This window comes from Callorhinus ursinus, unplaced genomic scaffold (genome assembly GCF_003265705.2).
Source record: "Callorhinus ursinus isolate GAN/ISIS: 27379988/994484 unplaced genomic scaffold, GSC_fseal_2.0 scaffold3660, whole genome shotgun sequence".
Lineage (NCBI taxonomy): Eukaryota > Metazoa > Chordata > Mammalia > Carnivora > Otariidae > Callorhinus > Callorhinus ursinus.
The window spans coordinates 1-5,073 of record NW_027400714.1 but is presented as its reverse complement, the minus strand read 5'-3'; the positions used below and the strand labels follow the sequence as shown (position 1 = coordinate 5,073).

General features: G+C 60.4%; 1 pseudogene; it reads left to right on the top strand.

The window, feature by feature from the left end:
• The first annotated feature begins 4,572 nt into the window (after window positions 1–4,572).
• On the top strand, window positions 4,573–5,053 carry LOC112819131 (interferon-induced transmembrane protein 3 pseudogene; annotated as a pseudogene).
• Window positions 5,054–5,073: the final 20 nt, after the last annotated feature.

The window sequence follows — 5,073 nt, the reverse complement described above, 5'->3', positions numbered from 1 at the left end:
TGGGCCCTGGTCCTGGGCCTCCTTCTGACCACTGGATCCATTGTTCTTCTGGTGTTTGTCTACGCTACAGCCTACAGTGTATTTTTAAAGTCTATGCAGGAGAACAATGGGTACCACTAGGTGCTCATGGCAGGAGACCCAAGTCCTCCACCGCGCGCTGCTGGCCCTGTCCCTTAGCGTCCAGCCCTTTACATTAACACACTTGCCTGCCTACAGCTGAATTCAATAAAGTACACTTGTGTGTGAGGGTGCTGTGACGTTCCCTGGGGTTGAGCGGCCCCTGCTGGAGTCCCTAGCCTACCCCTGAGACTGGGCCCACCTCCCCCCACAACGCCCCCTCCCTTCCCCCCCCCCCCAGCTGTGTGGCTCTGAGGGGCCAGGGCATGTCCTCAGGCTGTGCTGGTTTCTGGTCTCCTGCTGGGAGCAAGCACTGGACCAGGGTCCTAGGATGGGGGTCCCCGACCCAGGGGGGTCCCCGACCCAGGGACGTCCCGTGTCCAGAACACCCTTGGTCCCGAGGGTAAGGCCCCCTGACTCTCAGGTGTGTGGAAGCAGCGGTGCTGGGGGGAATGGGCAGCTCGGGTCCTCTGGGCAGGCCATGGGATTTTGTATCTGTGGGTGCAGCTGATGCAGACCCGCACCTCCCAGCCCCTCTGGGCTGATCCAGACATTGCTGCATCCTGCTGCTGCCTCCCCCAGCCCACCAGCTCTGTCCTTGCCCCTCTGGGGGTGGGGGTGGGGGTGGGGGTGGGGACAGCCCGGGAGTGGCCTCGGGGAGGGACAGAGCGCTCAACTGTGGACTGACTGCCAAAGCTGATCATCAGATCTGGTGGCCAAACCCCAGTGGACAGAAAGCTTGAGCGGAAGGACTACTCCCCCGACTCCACCCAAACCGAACTGGCCCTGCAGGGTGGAGCAGCTGCCCAGTGCCCCGGGAAGGGTCTCCCAGGCACCGGGGGCCCTGGGGCACTAGCTGTGAGCTCTTGCCAGAGCCTGGGCTGCCCTAGGGAGTGGGGGCCATCCTCAGCCCCATGCAGGAGGAGCTTGCCCCAGCAGGTGTTCCTGTCTGAGGCCCCAGAGGGAGTGGGTGGGGGGCACCCTCGACACAGTCACCCGGGAGAGGCTGGAGAAGTCCAGGCGGCCACAGGCGGGTATCAGGGTGGGAGCCCCTTATCCAGGGGCGCCTTGCCCTTTGGGTACCCGGGCTTGCCTGGGTTCCAGCAGTGGGGCCAGGTCAGTCCTGGAGGCTCCCCTTCAAGTCAGCAACTGTCACGCTGGGTTCCACGTTCAGTCTGGGCACCCCACTCGGCAGATGGAGGGTGAGGGCCAGCCGTGTGATTCAGTACAGAGCAGGGTGACCTCCTCTGCCCCAGGATGGATAGTGGACAGGCCCACCGGAGACAGACCACTGCTAACACGGTGTGAAGGCCAGGTGGGCTGCTGTATGTCAGAAAAGCCGCAGGACCTGGCAGCAGAATTCTAGAGACATTTATAGCCTGTGTTCCAAGAGGCCAAACAGAAGCTCAGGCCAATGATGCTCTCAGCTTCTTCCCACCAAGGTAGCAAGGATGGGAAACCAGGACCCTGAGACAGTATCTGCATAGAAACGTGACCCTGAGCTCCACTGTGAACTGGTCTTAGACAAGATCCAATGACCAGGGGTGCCTGGGTGGCTCAGTCGTTAAGCGTCTGCCTTCGGCTCAGGTCATGATGCCAGGGTCCTGGGATCGAGCCCCGCATCGGGCTCCCTGCTCAGCGGGGAGTCTGCTTCTCCCTCTCCCACTCCCCCTGCTTGTGTTCCCTCTCTCGCTGTGTCTCTCTCTGTGAAATGAATAAATAAAATCTTAAAAAAAAAATCCAATGACCAAATGAACCCACAGGCGGAAGGATGCTGCCACCCAAGAGCTCTGTGCAAAATCACATCCCTCCCAATGTCCCCACAGCAGCACAAGGTAGGCCCTTATACTAGGCCCTGGAGGACATGGGAACTGTACATCTTAGAAAGTGTTGGACTCAGGCCCCAGGTAAATATCTCAACAGGCAAAGCATCATCCTGGCCCCTTTTTCTGGTGGGGTACAATGGGTCCAAGGAATCATGGGGCTCCAGGCCCATGTCAAACTCTCAGTGAGACCCCTGGCCCCTCCCAGGAGGCTTTTCCCTCTCCTCAGACCAGTAATGGCACGAGCAATAAATGGCAGTTGGCTGGTGGGGCTGGCCAGGTGGAGATGTCTACAATTGCTCCCCACTACCCACCCCCAGTGGGGAGAGAATTAAAGAACAATATCTCATCCTGAGAAGAGTAAGAAAAATCAGTGCCACCCTCAAACCTAATGGGCACAGGGGTGCTGGTCCCCACCAAGCCCCCATTTCATTCAGTAGTCTGACCCCCAGACCCAGATGGACCCTGGCAGACACAGTGGACTGCTGCACAGCAAGCCAGTGGGGGCCCCACGTGCGGCTGCTCCGTTAGATGTAGACCAGCTGTCCTCAGGGCTAGGGTGTGTGGACAATGATCTGCCGCAGGCTTTCGTATCCTATCTCTAAAGGTGGACATGGGCCACGAGGCCTGGGGCAGACCTACCCGCCATGAGCAGGGCTTCGAGCGGGCCCAGCGCCAATGCACTAGAGGTTGGAGGTGAACATTCCAGATCAATCAGGCACTTTGTACTACCCCATGTCATCCCGCACTGCTGTCCCACACCCGTCCCTCTGCTCCTGCCTGGGGTGCAGGGACCACCCCTTGGAACCAGAGGATGGGAGAGGAAGAATTTCCAGCCTGGTTCTCCATGGGTCAGCTCAGCGTGAGGCAGAAAGGTGGACAGAGATTTGGCTTCAACCCAGGCCCACTCAAGGGTGCCCTGAAGATGCATGTGAAGGGAATGGTGCCTGTGGGCCGAGCTGCAAGCAGGCACTGGCCATCCTATTAGTATTGGGGGAAGTGGGCGCTCATAGATGGGCATGGAGAAGGCATCCCAGCGCTGCAGGGGCGGCAGGGCACAGACGGCGGGAGGTGGGGGTCTGGGGCTGGATGGAGGCCTGAGGATGCAGCCGTACAACCCCGCACACACACTGAGATTGTGTGTCACTTTCAGGATAAAATCCAGGCGTGGTAGGCTGAGAGACCTCCTGTAGCAGAGGTGCCCCACTGCCAGGATTTTGTGATCCATTTTGAGCACGGCCAGGAGTAAAAATTAAACCCTGTGGACCATGGATCACATCACTTACATAAGCCGTCAGTCATCATTTCTCAGAACACATCCCTTGGCGAGGACTTCAGCACACCTTCCCGTTACCCGTGCACCTGAGGGGACGTCTACTTTATCAGGCACGTGGTGGAGAGCTGCTCAAGGGTGAGCTCCTGCCCCTCGCTCTGCCCTCCACAAGCAGGGACAGCGCGTTGGTGGCTCAAGATGACCCACGGTGGGACTAGCACCCCACAGACACTGCTGAGGGCAGCCCGTCAGGACTTTGGCCGGGCCGCGCTGGGGCCTGCAGGTGGCCATCCCCGCCCCTCGCTGACCTCACCCCACACGGGGCACCAGGGCCAGCTTCGCTCCCACCGGTGCACATCGGCTGGGTCCGTCGGGACAGGCTTCTGGGTCAGTGTGTGTCCACAGGACAACAAAACCACACAGCTGCTTCCACAGGCAGGATTTAACAGAGGACTGGGTTACAGGGGACACCTGACTGGGGAGAACCCAGAGGTAGTCACTGCAGGAAGCCGCTGACACCCTGTGAGGGGAATGCAGGGAGGGGCCAGAAAGGGTGGGAACCTGGAAACCTGGGCCAGAGACCCAGACCTGACGCTGGTCTGGGGGCCTGGACCCAACTGGGCCTCCAGGGAGAAGGCAAGCGCCCCTAACAGGCCAGGCCAGGCCTGGGCCCTCAGTACTCCACACCCTGCTCCACGCAGGCCAGCAAGAGGACGACTAGAGCCTTGACTCTTAGAAAGAGCTGTGTCCTGGTTACTAAGCTGACCGGACCCTCTCCTGAGAAGGGGGCACGGGCCTGACAGCCGAGGAGGAATGCCTGGACTTCCTTCCGGAACCACAGAACAGCACCTATGTGACCTGATCTGGGGCAGGAGGAAAGGTGTGGGTGCACAGATACGCCGGCCCTGCGCTCCCAGCTGCTGCCCCACGGCCTGGAGCCTCCTGCCTCCCACCACAGCCAGCTCCTCCCGTCACGGAGCGCCCCCGTTCTCACTCCCGGGGACCCTTGAGAGATGCTGGAGGCTCCCCCGGGACAGGCAACACAAAACACTGCCCCTGTCACCCCCTACCCCCAGAATGGACTTCAGAAGCAGGAAAGTTCTACAGATTCCAGACAGGAGGCATGTGACCCCTGAGATGTGGGGAACTCTCTCTGGGGGCTGCAGTGTGCAGTCTGGCTGGGGCCTGAGGGGCTTGCATGTGGACGGTGCGGGCCTGCAGCCGGCTTGGGCCTGGGGTGGGTGCCAGGGTGGGGAGACTCACAAGCCAGGAAAAGTCCTCAGGCCCCACCCTCACCCCTGAATGAAGAGCTGGGGGAGCTGAGATAGGAAATCCCCCTGAGACCTCAGCCCTCCCACCTGCCCTGCACTGGTGTAACCTGACCCTCAACAGTTGGTTCCGCCCTCCTATTATCCAGCCAATTCCCCATTTCCTGAACACCAAAAAAGGAATCTTTGGAGAAATCGAAACTACTGGGGAAGGGAGGGCCCAGAGCAACGTCCGGCGCCCACATCCACACCATCGGTGCTCCATCTCCCACCATGAACCACAACTCCCAGCGCTTCTTCCCGGTCGCCCACAACGGCGTCCCCCCCCACACACCTATGAGATGCTCAAGGAGGAGCAGGAGGTGGCTGTACTCGGGGCACCCCAGAGCTCGGCTCCCGTGACGACCACTGTGGTCAACATCCGTAGTGAGACAGCCGTGCCCGACCACATCGTCTGGTCCCTGTTCAACACCATCTTCATGAACTGGTGCTGCCTGGGCTTCGTGGTCTTCGCCTACTCCGTGAAGGTGAGGGGGTGTGGGGAGGGACTCTCCCAGAAGGTGCAGTGAGCCCGCGGAGGTCCGCCAGCCCA